Raw genomic sequence first — 15,466 nt, 5'->3', positions numbered from 1 at the left:
GAACATTGAAACAAAATTTGCAGTACCTGTGGAGTGATGTAGACAAGACAAAAGTTACTGTCTTGCTCAGGCCAGTGCTCGTTTGTTTCTGAGCTGCGCATGAGCAGAGCATGAAGCTGAAGTCTCCCTAATGGATCCACAGTAGCATTAGAGCGCCATCTACTGACTAGTTCAGGAATTAACTTAATGTAAAGTCTGTATACAGTGTCAGAATAATTCAAATATTTAATGAAAATTAGGGGGGGTGTCTGTTTACATAAAACAACTTAGCATGTGGCATTTCCAACCCACTACAAGCGCTTACATTAAAATGTAGAGTAAGAATAATATAAAAAGCGGTCGCCGATTAAGAAGATGTAACAAAATGATCCAAATGATATAACCGATGCGTGACAACACAACAACACAAGTTACATGCGCGCATTGTCGTGCATAAATGTAATATCTTACACATGACACCTTGTGTCCCGCTGTGGGTTGAATAGGCAGAGAATTGAAAATTGTCTTCACCCTGTTGATGCTTCATAGCTGGACAAGCGTTCCCACCGTTAAGTCTAGAGACACAAAGTTTGGCTAACATGAAAGCCAGGGAGGCCAACTTTAGCTGCTTCGCTGCTAACGTTAATGTTAGCCTCCAACTGAAAGATGCGTTTGACGTGACAAACACAATAAATGCAACGTTACGAAAGCAGTCAATGTACAATGCTACACACAATATAGCATTAACTGTAAGGCTACTCGTTAATATTGATACATTGACTTACCTGTGAGGTGCGGTGTGGTCGCAATGTTGAAAAGTAGCTGACGACATATCCGTAGGCGCAGGTTGCCAAGTTTAGCAATCTGCTCCCCCAATTTAGTAAACTGTGCGCACAGTTTAGCAATCTGTTCCCTCAGATTACTAAACTGTGCGCACAGTTTAGCAATCTGTTCCCTCAGTTTAGTAATCTGTTCCCTCAGTTTAGTAAACTGTGCGCACAGTTTAGTAATCTGTGCCCTCAGTTTAGTAAACTGTGCACACAGTTTAGCAATCTGTTCCCTCAGTTTAGTAATCTGTTCCCTCAGTTTAGTAAACTGTGCGCACAGTTTAGCAATCTGTGCCCTCAGTTTAGTAAACTGTGCGCACAGTTTAGCAATCTGTTCCCTCAGTTTAGTAAACTGTGCGCACAGTTTAGCAATCTGTTCCCTCAGTTTAGTAAACTGTGCGCACAGTTTAGTAATCTGTTCCCTCAGTTTAATACAGGGCTTTTTTTTTTTCTCAATTGACACCAGGGGGGCTCCGTACAACTCACAGTTTGCCTCAGAGGGCTTTACAATCTGTACAGAGACGACACCCTCTGTCCTTCGACCCTCGAACCGTATTACGTCGTCAACCTGACCGACCAATCATAGCGAATTACGGGCAGCGCTTTCTTGTTTATGTGTGTAGCGGTAGCCGCATGGAGAGCCATGGCAGAAAGCCAAATGGAGGAGTTGGCCGCTTTTTTAAAAAACAAAACAAAAAAAACAGCGTTTCACCATCTCTCATCTCTGCCAGTTAGCCCCTCCACCTACCGCCTCTCTCGGGTGCGGGCGAGCGGGCACGCACACACACACACACGGGCAAATGGATAGGTCGCGCTAATTGTACAGTGTTCAAATTACCGCGACCCCCCCGTCGGATAGTCCGACCACTGACGGACTTACTTGACCCTTTTCAATAAGCTATTTAGCAGAAGTGGGAATTGTGGAGTCATCAAGTCATCTCCATGCCATGTATTTGTTCTGCTCAGTCACTGAACCAGGTGCATTCACTAATTAGCTCACCTTCCTGGCTGAAGAGCTGTGCTGATCGGACTCAGCTGGTTTAATGCATGAACAGAAAAAATACATTGCATGGAGATGACTTGATGACTCCACAATTCCCACCTCTGCTATTTAGTGTTTTGATATACTTAAATCCTGTTAAAATGACTGTTGAATAAAACAAACAGTAATGTCTTCATTGATATTTTACTTTATGTTTATTGAAAGCTACCTTTTATGTTGCAAGAGTGCACTTTATCAGAGTGTTGTTTACCTTTTAGTATGTTTACGTTGTTTGCACATGTTGGCAAAACTGCAACTATTTAAATTAAAATCTGTTCAGAAAGGTTCTTTGGCCTAAATTGTCCGTTTTTCTTTTTTTGATTTAAGATCGTGATAAAATCAAAATCGTGATTTTATTTTAAAAAAATCGTGATATGATATTTTTGCCATATCGCCCATCCCTATGTAGGAACAAGTTTTTCTTAAAATTATATTTATAAATACACTATTAAGACATCCATTTTTGGGAGAAAATTTTACTTCCGCATCGAAAAACGCTTAACGGAAGTGACGTAGGCAGAGGGAGAGCGGTCGATTTGAACAATAGGAAAACAATGGATCGTGGTGCTGGTTCTGACCCCGAGGAAACTTTACATGTGTATAATTACAAATACGACAGACCACAACCGTATAACTATGAGTCCATTATGCACATTAGAGAGCAGAGAGACACCAGGGGGAGAATTAATGGCCAGAGGAGAGAGAAATTGAGCTGTGGTGTCAGGACAGTCAGTGCAGAGTTGGTCAGAGACTGGTGGCTTAGCTTACCGTATACGCATTAGCTACGGATATGCTCACATCACAACATCGTACAGATTACTACCATGTATCATGCAATAAAAAAACTAGTATTGATAATCTAATACAGTACATGTCGGAGTACTGATACTTACCAATGACAGAATATATAGAATATTTAGATTGACTACAGTAACATTATGACACAAGTTTGGTGAGAGAACATACATTTAATTAAAAACTGACTCGTGAAAGTCATGACGTCAACTATTCCCCTCAACAGCCAGCAGATGTCACTATTTTGACTGTATCGAATGCTTCGAAGCAGTGCATCACTTTCCGGGCAACTGTGTCAAAGTGGTTCAGTGCTTCAGAAAGCTTTGGTTTCACCACCACTAGGCAAAAGTTGCAATGATGGCTAAGATGACCCATTCAATGGCCAAAATAATAATAAATAAAAGTCAGATAGCCAGCTTTACAGTGTCACATTTCATTGTTTAATTCGGTTTTCCTGTTCAACCACTAGATGGCAACACCAGACATAAAATGTACATACTATTCAGTATTTTTTGTATAGCTAGGCTATTTAAATGTCTCAAATACAATAAATTTGGTTCCACAATAAAACACACATTAACAGATACATTGTCATCTAATAGTTTGCCCATGAAATCACATTTAGCACAGTCTACAATTTATAGCCATCATGGATGCCATAGCGATAATCAAATCAAATTACACTTACCTCATCAAAACTGTAATTAATCAAAATTTTCCAGAACATATTCAGTTTATATTTGGCTGGCAATATGCAATCAATACAACTATTTACAATTCAACATTTGGAGAGTACAACATAACACAACTCACCATTTAAGAACACACTCACTCATCACTTGTATTGGAATTTAGCTCGCCTCTCTTTCAAGCAAGCAAAGCGATCAAAAACCCTCTCATTGAAATCAGGCATGTTCCTGACAAGTTCCCTCTCCATGGAAAGCAGGCCCAATGCATTCAGACGTTCCTGTCCCATTGTATTTCTCAGGAATGTCTTTATCCTCTTTAAGGTGGAGAAACACCTCTCAGCTTCAGCTGTTGTCATTGGAGTGGTTATGAGGATGTTCAACAGCGCCACAGTCTCAGAGAAGGTTTCCTGGAGCTCTGTAGAACCTGGTACAGAGCCAGTGCACTGCAGCAGCCCCTGAAGTCTGGACTTTCGTAGATGAGAGAAAGCTCAGTCCTGAGCCTCTCCTTGTGTAGCATGGGGTATGCCGTCACGGTGGTATTCAGAGCCTCTTCAGGGAATGTTTTCAGATGCCGGTCAAACAGCTCTGCCTCTAGCAGCACGGCACTCACAAGGTAGCTGGTGAAGGAGAACCTGTCTTTGGCATGGCCCAGGATTGTTTCACAGATCTGTTAAAATGATAAAAATGTATAGTCAGTAACACACAATTGTAAAAAAAAAATTCTACTGGTGTTGGCATGAATGTGGCCATGATCTACTGTATCTACTGTCTCACAGTTCCAAAGTATGCATTTTATTATTCATGCAGACTTATTACTGTATCCTTGTGTGAGCATAATGGACAAGTAATGGGTGAGTAAAAAAAATTACTACCATCCATTACTGAATCTAACTCTGTAAAAACAGAGATTGTGACTTTATCACTTGGTTTAACACTTAAGTATGCCTACATCATTGGTCAGTAATGAATGCAGATACCTCTTTTGACAGCCTCTGCTACTCTTGTTCCTAAGGCTCTCCTTGATCTTGTGGTACCTGGTGCTTCTTGCTGCTGCTGTTGAGCGGAGCTTTGGACCCTGAAGGGAGACAGATCAAAAGTGTGAGAATATCAAATCAAATCAAATCAAATTTTATTTGTATAGCCCAAATTCACAAATCACAGTTTGCCTCAGAGGGCTTTACAATCTGTACAGAGACGACACCCTCTGTCCTTCGACCCTCGATTCGAGTGAGGAAAAACTTGCCCCAAAAAAAGGCCCTTTTAACAGGGAAAAAAAATGCGGAAGAAACCTCAGGGAGAGCCACAGAGGAGGGATCCCTCTCCCAGGACGGACAGACGTGCAATAGATGTCGCATGTACAGAGCAGATCAACGAGCTCACAATGTATTCAATTATAAGCGATGGTTGACAGGAGTGAAAGTACATAAAGATGTATTACAGCAATAATGATGAAATGCACATGGAAATGTGATTACTAGTGATAACAGTAGTAGTGATTAATGGTAAGGATAGTATGTAGTAATGCATTACAATAATAGTAGTGGAACGTATGTAACAGATGTGACTAATATTAGCGACAGTAGTGGTGGGTGTCAGGCAGGGTCATGGCAGTAGGCGCATCCACGATCCGGCAGGGTCATAGCAGTAGGCGCATCCACGATCAGGCAGGGCCATAGCAGTAGGCGCATCCGCGATCAGGCAGGGCCATAGCAGTGGGCGCATCCACGATCAGGCAGGGCCATAGCAGTGGGCGCATCCACGATCCACAACCCGGGCGCGGCCAGGATCCATGGGAGCCTGTAGGAATGATTACAGTATGTCAATGCCATTATCAATAATTACTGTCTTTAAAAAAAAACAGTAATACTAGTAAGTAATAAAAAATTGCCTGTGTTGCACAACTTTCTGGAAATGGCTGAAAAAATATCACTATTTCTGGATGTGCTAAACTTACTTATGCACACAAATGCAGATGGCTAAATTGGCTCATTAGGGTCCGGGCAGCTAAGCTGCCAGGACACTATTGTATTCCTAGGAATTCTTTCTTTCTTTCTTCTTCTTCTTCCGAGGAAGTCATGGGCGAAAACTCACCAAACTTTACAGAAATGTCCGGCCCCATGCCAGATTTACTTAATTCCAAGGACATGTCAATATTCCTCCTGGGGGGGGGACAATAAGCGTTTAAATTTAAAAACTTTAAAAATACCTACAAAATCAACAGTACATGCTACAGTTTTGAAACTTTCACCAAACTGTAGCCACAATACTGCTGAAACTTTAGTCCACTTAAACTCATTACAAATTATGAAGTCCATCACTCAGTTTTTTTCAAAACCTGTAAAACTTATAAAACTCTCCTCCCACAATTTTTGCCCAATTGTCACCAAACTTGCTAGAGAGCATCTTCAGACAGTCCTCCACAAAACTTGTTTCTCGGATTTTTGATTTATCAAAAATTAAGCCTACAGTGCATCAAAATGTTTGACTGTAAACAGTACTGTAAACATATACTATCAAATTCATGCTAAATACATTTTCAATCTTCCTGAAAAAAATTGAGAATATTTTGCAGTCATGGTTGATGGAGTTTGGCAAATATCAGAATTTTATCTCAAAAACAGAGTTTTTGAGAACATTTTGAATTCTGCTCTCATGGGAACAACTGGACAATCAATGGAAGAGTGGCATTTTTAAACATCAAATGTTCTCTTATGAAGCAAAACACTTTAAGTTAAAAACAAATCACCAACATTTCCATACTGCCAAGATGCAATTTATGTATTATCAGATTTTTGTTCAGGTAACAGAATTTCTGACATTTTGACCATTTTTGAAATCTACCTTGACAACAGCTGCCCGGACAGTGACTCCCTGAGTCGACAAATGAAGCCACACAGCAGGTCTCACTTCCAGCCAATTAGCTCAGTGAGTTAGGAGCTGGTGCTTGGTGTCAGGGGTTGTGGGTTAAAGACCCAGCAAGGATGATGATGATGACGACAGATCAAAATACCAGATGTCCTCAACATTAAACACAAGACAATTGTCCTGACGGTGGCATCACAGCAAGCCTCTAAATTAAGTAAAAACAAATAGCTTGGACTGGACCATGGATGAAAGCTAACCAAATTTTGCACAAAGGTCCAGTCTCATGCCAGATTACCTCAGCTGTAAAACCAAGCCAATAGTCCTGATGGTGGTGCTACAGCAAGCGTCTAAAGTTCAAAACTTTGAAAAATCATAACAAATCAACCATACTTGCTGCAGCTTCAGAACTCAATATTGAAGAAACTTTTGTACATTTAAACCTATTAAAAATCATGAAGTACATCACTCAGTTTTTTTTCAAAAACTGTAAAACTTCTTAAACCTATTTCCTCTCTCCTCCTTTGATTTATGAAAAACTGAGCCTCAAAATCTGAATTTTTCACAGCATTTTAAATTTTTCTTTCATGTGAACAATTGGAGTCAATGCAGTAATGACATAGCTAAACATCAGTTATTCACTTATGGAGCAAATCAATCATTTTTAAAAACAAATTACCAACATCTCCATGCTGTCTAGATGCAATATGTGTATTTTCAGATTTTTTTCCTAATAACTGAATTTTTTATTACTTTGTGTTTGTTTTGTGGTGATGTAATTCCAGTCCAAACATAGGTGGCGGTAATGTGCTTTAATGCTGATTGACACCCTCCATTTAAACTGAAGAAGGAGAATCACTTAAAGTTGATCCAGCTGAGAGTAGGAGACAGGATCAGTGATCTAGTTCAGTGAGTGGGAAACATATATATAAAAAAATCACAGCAAAACAAAGATTAAATCAAGAGAGCAGTATTTCAAACCAATCTTTTTGGGGGGCATTTTGCCTATATGGATAATACAGTGAGAGACAGGAAATGTGGAGGCAGAGATTTTTTTTTATTTTTACAGTGGTTACAAATATGCCTGCATGACAGTGTATAGCTTACTCACTTTGTGAAGCCTCACATGATCTGTCACTAGCCAGTTAACTAAGTGAGATAGAAGATGGACTTAGGTGTCAAAGGTTGTAAGTTCAAGCCTCAACTAATGCAAAATGAACATTATGATGTCAACTGTCTGTCTTCCTGTTCTACACTTTGTTGCTCAGCTTCAGAGTTGTCTAAATTTGCCAAAAATAGCCCGGACCCGACCCATCGCTGCGCAGCAGCTATAATTACTTTTGAGTTCCTATACATTATAACCATCACAGCATGCTGACATTTAGTAATGAACATGTGCATAACTATTAATATAATTACTCTATATTATCTTACCTGATGGCCTGAACACTGCTGGTGAAGTTCTGCAGGGCACATTTGATGAACAACATGTCAAAAAAATTCAGTCCCTCTTCTGGAGCTGTTGGTACATCATGTCAACATGAGGCATGATTTGATGAAACAGCTGCAGGAAAAAAACAAAATCTTCATCCTGCAGCATCCTCAGGAAGCCAGATGCCTCACTCACCATGGTGCTGTCAAAGGTGTGTCTGACCTGATGGTCTCAAAACACTCTATGAGGTCGCCCAGGTTCTCATAGACAGTGCTCACAATAACACAACAAAATTTTGCAACAGCATAAATATCTTAAAAATACCATTAAGTGCAAGAGAGAAAGAAAATAAAGGAATACCACTACACTGCATACAGCAGGAAGATTGTCCACTGGGCCTAGCCTATATAGTAGGGATGCACCGATACCACTTTTCAAACCGATACGATACTGATACTTGGATCTGAGTACTTGCCGATACCGAGTACCGATGCCGATCCTTCTACCACAACAAAAAAACAAACGATTAGGCAAAATGCAATGAATTGGAGGACAAGTTCTATTTTCTTCTCTGCTTGTTACCACAAATAATGATAAATATTAATAAATGACTGTAAAACTTTTCACATTTCAAGTGAAAATAAACATTTTCTGTGAAATTATTGCAGTTTCCTCATTTTAATCAAACAAAATATCAATTAACTATTTGGCACCGTCTTCAGCTTTTAGATTGACAAAACATGAATTAACCTATTGCAGAGTTTCCACATTTGAATCAAACAAATATCATATAACTATTTGGCGCTGTCTTCAGCTTTTAGATTGACACAACATGAATTAACCTATTGCAGAATGTCCACATTTGAATCAAACAAATATCATGTAACTATTTGGCACTGTCTTCAGCTTTTAGATTGACAAAACATGAATTAACCTATTGCAGAATGTCCACATTTCAATCAAACAAAATATCAATTGACTATTTGGCACTGTCTTCAGCTTTTAGATTGACAAAACATGAATTAACCTATTGCAGTGTCCACATTTGAATCAAACAAAATATGTGACTATTTGGCACTGTCTTCAGCTTTTACAAAACATGAATTAACTTATTGCAGAATGTCCACATTTGAATCAAACAAAATATCAATTGACTATTTGGCACTGTCTTCAGCTTTTAGATTGACAAAACATGAATTAACCTATTGCAGAGTTAAACTTCAGTCAGAATGCAATGGTGTGGTCTCTGAACTAAGCTTCTTTTGAGAAAGTGAGAGGCAGGTTCTTTTTGATGAACAGAATCATCTCTGCGTGATCAGCTGTGAGCCTGTTTCTGCTTTCACTCACAATGTGTGACACTGAGCTGAACAACCTTTCACTGTCAACACTAGTGCAAGGTACTGAAAGGTATCTGCCCGCCAGTTTAGCCAGAGTTGGGAACCGCACTTTATTAACCACCCAGTATTGTAGTGGTTTGTCTTCCCGTGAAATCGCAGCCTCTCCAAGATATGTCTCTACTTCTACACTTGAACCTACTGCAGCTGTGCCCACTGATGCTGATGCCTGCTCATCTGCAATTTCATCAAATATGCTGTCTAGACTGCTAGTGGTCTGGTCTGTGCGTGGTTTTCTTGAAGGTGGTTCATTCAGGTCATGATCCTCCTGCTCGTCCAGTTCTCCAGGCAACCTCAGCAGCTCAAGTTTAAGCACCTCTTTGGCATTTGCAGCAGTGGTAGCACTGGAGAAAAAACGATTTTTGTACCTAAAACAGAGAAAGAAAAAAAAAAAGTTGAAAATAGACATGCTTGCTATTTTAGCACAGTCACACACAATTACAAGCACAGTCACAGTTACAGTCACCCAGTTGCACACACACAAACACACACACACACAGTCACAGTTACAATCACACATAGTCACACACAGTTACACACACACACAGTCACAATCACACATAGTCACACACAGTCACAGTTACACACACACACACACACACACACACACACACACACACACACAGAGTCACAGTTACACACATCACAGTTAAAATCACATACAGTCACACACAGTTACTGTCACACTCACCTGGGATTGAGTAGCGTTGCGATGCTGTAGAGTGGGTTTGCCTCCACATCAGTGAATCGCTTCCTGACAGCTGCAGCCAAGCCTTCATCGCTTTGACCCCATGGTCTTCATCAGTCTCCCTTGTTAGAAATCTGTGCAGCACAGTGACTGCTGGAATGATATGGAGAGAATTTTGTTCCTTTATTATTCAATCAAATAGAATGGATTTGAAACCAAAAAAGAGATTTGAGAGCAAAAGAGAGTAAGTGGCAATCAAATTTTTTTTTTTTGAGATCGAAACAGAACAGGTTGCAATTGAAAAAAAAATATGAGAGAGCATATTTCTTCAACTTCAATCAAAACTCAAAACCATTTTGCTTATAAATCAGCCCTCTTTGCTTTCAAGTTAAAAACCTTTGCTTGCAGATCAGTCCTCTTTGGTTGCAAATTCTAAAGTTTTGCTTGCGAATTCAACTGCACTTGATGGGCGGGGCCTACGCTGGTGGATGAGTGAAGAGTTTCTATTGGCTGGTTTGACCTGGCTCCAGCGCCAGCTACGCCTTCCGCATTACACCCACTTCCCCCTTGTGCTGTGCTGCTTGGAGGTAGAGTTTAGATTCTCTGCCCGAGCCCGAGCCCGAGCCCGGACTTATTTCCCACCACTATCCTCGGGCCAGCATTTGTGTTTTTTTTATTTTTTATATAATCATTACTTTTTTCATTTGCGATCCATTCCGTTATGAATAAACAAACAACGCAGTGTACATGCTTCGTCCTTGTTGTTCATTAAGATAATTGTAAACAGACTTCTGTAGTTCAAACACCTGGGAGTTGTAGTTGAGATCGTCAGTTATAACAGCCCACTGTAACGTGGGCTGCTGAAGGGGAAGGTGATTGTCCACTTTAGTGCGGTGCCTCCGGTTACTCACGAGACAGCAGGCAGCATGTGAGGGTTTCCACACGGCACTTTTATTCATAATACTGACCACACCATGCCAGGTCTCTACGGCACTAGATGTTACAGGCATACATGCAAACGATCCAGGCCGAGGTTCTTGCACCAACACTTTACTAAATAAAGACTAAATAAAATGGGGAGTCTTCGCTCTGTCAGCAGTATCCTTTCTCACGGGGAGCGGAAGTACACCTGCTCTTCCTCATCGTACAGGTTACATCACCCACTAAACAAAAGGAGGCTACATTGAATAACTCTGACTGTTACGCCACGTATTAAAAATTGTCGGGTTTAAATCGGGCTCGGGCTCATAATTACAGTTAATGTGTCGGGCCGGGCCGGGCCGGGCCGGGCCGGGCTCGGACACAAGGGGCATCGGGTAGGGTCGGGCTTGATTTTTTGGGCCTGATCTAAGCTCTACTGGGAGGTAAGTTGATAGCCTGATGCTCTTGAAACGTTTCCCGTAAGTAATGAATTGCGCTATATGTCGTTGGCTACAGCCTGCCGTACATTCACAACAACAACAACAACAACAGGTAATGAATTATAATGCCCTGCTGCTGCAAGCATTAGCAGCATCATGGTTGTCTCTGCTAGTCACGGCCTGAGCAGAGTAGCCTAATGAGTGAGTGAATTACAGGGAGGCGTATACAACGTAGGGCTGTGATTTAAACATTTAGTGTTGCATGGTACTCGCGGTGCCAAAAAGTCACGGTTCCTACACAACAGTACTAACGTGGATTACTAAACTACCTCAACTAAACTCCTCCCGGCTCCGTTCTCACTACAGCTGTTCTAATGTCAACAAACAGATCAGTGGTGCTGAAATCTGCGTTTCTCTTCTATAGCCTACACATTCTACATCTCGGAGGTCAAAAGCATCATTCAGTGTCATTTAAGTCGGACCGTCTGACGCAAGCTGCTCCTGTATAGACCAGTAATGCTGGCTGGTTAGAAATATGTGCGTGAATTTGTTAAATTATTCGCCACGTGTGTTTGTTGACATTAGAACAGCTGTAGTGAGAACGGGAGCCGGGAGGAGTAGCAGCAGCCCGCTACACAGTGGAAAGTGGCACTGCGTTCAGCGGTAGTTTAGTAATTCACTCACTCAATTGGCTACTCTGCTCAGGCCGTGACTAGCAGAGACAACCATGATGCTGCTAATCAGTGTGCTTACAGCAGCAGGGCATTATAATTCATTACTTGTTGTAGTTGTTGTTGTTGTTGTTGTTGTTGTGAATGTACGGCAGGCTGTAGCCAACGATATATAGCGCAATTCATTACTTATGGGAAACCTTTCAAGAGCAACAGGCTATCAACTTACCTCCAAGCAGCACAGCACAAGGGAGAAGTGGGTGTAATGCGGAAGGCGTAGCTGGCGCTGGAGCCAGGTCAAACCAGCCAATAGAAACTCTTCACTCATCCACCAGCGTAGGCCCCGCCCATCAAGTGCAGTTGAATTCGCAAGCAAAACTTTAGAATTTGCAACCAAAGAGGACTGATCTGCAAGCAAAGGTTTTTAACTTGAAAGCAAAGAGGACTGGTTTATAAGCAAAATGGTTTTGAGTTTTGATTGAAGTTGAAGAAATATGCTCTCTCATATTTTTTTTTCAATTGCAACCTGTTCTGTTTCGATCTCAAAAAAAAAAAAATTTGATTGCCACTTACTCTCTTTTGCTCTCAAATCTCTTTTTTGGTTTCAAATCCATTCTATTTGATTGAATAATAAAGGAACAAAATTCTCTCCATAGAATGACGTCTGCGGCCATGGCATCTGAAGAGCTAACTTTCCGAGTTAACTCCTCGAATGGACCCAGGACAGAGAGCACCTTCTCCAGCAGAATCCACTGGTGAGCCGTCAGAGTATCAGGGAGTCCGTATTCAGACACGTATATTCCCAGAGCCCGTTTCTGCTCAATCAAGGACTGTATCATGTAAAACGTGCTGTTCCAGCTCAAGCCTTATTCACTAGGTTGCGAACTTTTTTTTTCACATCCTCAAAAAGTTTTGGCACCATAACATCCGTGATGTAGGGGCGGCTGGGAATCTCATATCATGGCTCGAGTGTGCTGAGAAGACGGCGAAATCCTACATTGTCCACAACTGACAGTGGCTGGTCATCCAGAGCAATAAAATGAGTCAGAGCCTCTGTAATTTTAACTGCCTTTGGGTTTTCTCTTGACATTTTTTCTCGCTTTTCCAAAACCTTAAAGTTAAAGTTGGTTGTTGTGGTTTCGCATTAGCCTTAGCAAACTCGGTATACTCAGGGTGATGATGTGTCCTCAAATGTTTTATCAAATTGCTCGTATTGAACGACGTACTCTCCTTTCCTCCCCTGGAGACCTTACCTGCACACAGTTTGCATTCTGCCTTGCTTCTGTCATCTTCGCATATTTTGATATGAGCCCACACTGCTGACATGGTGCTAACCGCAGCCGCCAGTTTTTTTGGGGGGTTTTTTCAACCGCCAGTCTCATTCCTCGCCTAACCACGCTGTTTCTGATTAGCTCGACGTCTCCCCCTAGCCGCTGATCTAAAAAAATACAGCAAAGATGCAAAGCCACCCTCTGATCGCGGTCTTCATGCAGAGCAATTGCATGCACTGGTATCGGTTCTTGGTATCGATGAACTTTAGCGAGTACGAGTACAAGTATATACCCGATGCCAGTATCGGTATCGGTGCATCCCTATTATATAGGTTTTTCTTTCTTTAACAGAAGGGTACAGTCAGATCTGCATTTGATGGTTAAACCTGCATGCAGCAGCAGCAGCAGCAGCTTAAGACTGCTAACAAACATGTCCTTCATAAATTATGTTCATGAATTAAAGTTAACACAATTAAGCACATCCTTTACAACACATGTAAACTAAGTGTTAACTTAACGAACATGCAACTATTATACAGATGTGCCAAATGTTATTAAAGGATAATTACAATTTTTTACAATCTGAACCTTATTTCTAGCATTAAATACGATCATTTACTCACCCAGATAACTTTGATGTCATTACAAGTCGTTCCGACGAAATTAGCTCCAGCTGAGAGCCGCGTATATCCGTATAATGAGTATACGGGGCAGCACAATGCAGCCTCTAAATAACACATTATCTGCCGCGAAACTTGTTCATTCACCAATATTTTGTTATGATACGCTAGTGCTATTCCCCTCTGAGTCTGGGGTTAGCTGTTATCAACACCCGGGGTCTGTAGGTTGACCTACTGACCTCTGACCTGGATGATATCATCTCCGACCGCTGCCCGGCTCATTCTGATAATAATCATTCCGAGGTTAGTAGGTCAACCTACAGACCAACAGCTAACCCCGGACTCAGAGGGGAATAGCAGTAGTGTATCATAACAAAATATTGGTGAAATTAACAGATTTTGCGGCAGATAATGTGTTATTTAGAGGCTACATTGCACTGCCCCGTGTACGCGCATTATACAGATATACGCGGCTCTCAGCTGGATCTAATTTCGTCGGAACGACTTGTAATGACACCAAAGTTATCTGGGTGAGTAAATGATCGTATTTTATGCTAAAAATAAGGTCCAGATTGTAAAAAATGGTTATTATCCATTAATAATCAAAAGAAATATACCATCTGACCCATTTAAAAAAAAAAACAGTGTTATGAGTATGAAAAGCCTCTGTGGAGTTATCAATGTCCTGTATTAAATCATGAATGCTGTGCAGTGAATATGCCAACAGCTTCCTCCTTGTTGATCTTATGGAGGGATCTGGAAAGGGGAGCCGCAGCAGATGAGGACAGGACAGTGCTGCACTCTCGCACTCTCAGAGAATCCATGAGGAGCCAAAAACGCTGACAGACATGAGAGACATATGTGAAAGGCAGAAGATTACAGTACATAAATAACACAAGATATACAAACTGAAATACAAGTTATGATACTTTTTCATTAGAAATCACAAGAAGACCCTTACCTGCTTTATTTTTGCGCAAGTCCCCTCCTGCGTCTCAATGTTTCCTTCGGTTGGAGTTACTTACTTCAGTTTCTCCACAACAGGCTGGGCAGTTAGTAAATAGAGACATCAGCTGGCTTTGGCACACAATGAACTTGTCAGTAGCCCTGAAAAAAGAAAATTACCTATTAATTTGCACCATCTTGGCCTTAACCTCTTCAACCCGAGCGCCCCCGGTACCGGGGGCAGATGCGCATGTTGCAACACACACGATATAAGGGCATGCTAACCATGTAGCAACATATTCATGCAGCACACCCACTTAACGGGAAGAAGCTCGGCTAAAAGCTCATGATAACCATTTCACCTAATCGAAACACAATTCCGACACCAAGCAACTAAATGAGCACGTAGAAAAAACACGCTAACGGCGCATGTCCGCAAAACTGGGGCTAGCGATTACGCTAGTTCATGCTAACGATACAAACAGCATGTCATATGAAAGCTGGGACTCTGCAGATTCCAACGGTATCAGTCTCATCTACGCCCCAAACTCACTGAAACAGCAGCCGAAGAAGAGCAAAAATAAACATCAGTTTATACAGACATAATCATGAATTATGTTTTACATTTGCTGTTTTGTGATTATACATTGTGTTCGAGTGCATTACACCGCCTCCACCGGCTAATCCAATGTGTCTGTGTCACTTTGAAATGATTCCTGACAGTTCAGGAAAGGTTTCGGTTCCAGGAGGACAGGTACAGTGTGGGGTAGGTAGGACCCTTGTCTTTGCGCACAGTGTATTTGCCTCTGCACCGGCATCTCATCTGCCCCACCCCCTCAGCCACAGCCTCATCAGTTGGCGGATAGTTTTTGTTGTCATGGTGTTGGAGA

The 15,466-nt window shown here is 41.3% G+C and overlaps 1 long non-coding RNA gene across 2 annotated transcripts; it reads right to left on the bottom strand.

Moving 5' to 3' along the window:
• Positions 1-3,077: 3,077 nt before the first annotated feature.
• LOC311261106 lies at positions 3,078-10,060 on the bottom strand. Of its 2 annotated transcripts, XR_014623088.1 has the most exons (4): positions 9,712-10,060; positions 7,629-9,388; positions 4,310-4,407; positions 3,078-3,999 (listed from the first exon to the last, which is right to left on the bottom strand). It is a non-coding gene; the product is annotated as an uncharacterized lncRNA (long non-coding RNA). The 2 variants fall into 2 exon arrangements; XR_014623089.1 differs by lacking the exon at positions 9,712-10,060 and having other exon boundaries at positions 3,080-3,999; positions 7,629-9,402.
• Between the last annotated feature and the right edge of the window lie 5,406 nt (positions 10,061-15,466).

Source organism: Pagrus pagrus (assembly GCF_965226575.1).
Source record: "Pagrus pagrus genome assembly, chromosome: 8".
Taxonomy (NCBI): Eukaryota; Metazoa; Chordata; class Actinopteri; order Spariformes; family Sparidae; genus Pagrus; species Pagrus pagrus.
The sequence above is the reverse complement of the archived record's forward strand: the minus strand, read 5'-3'. Positions and strand labels throughout refer to the sequence as shown.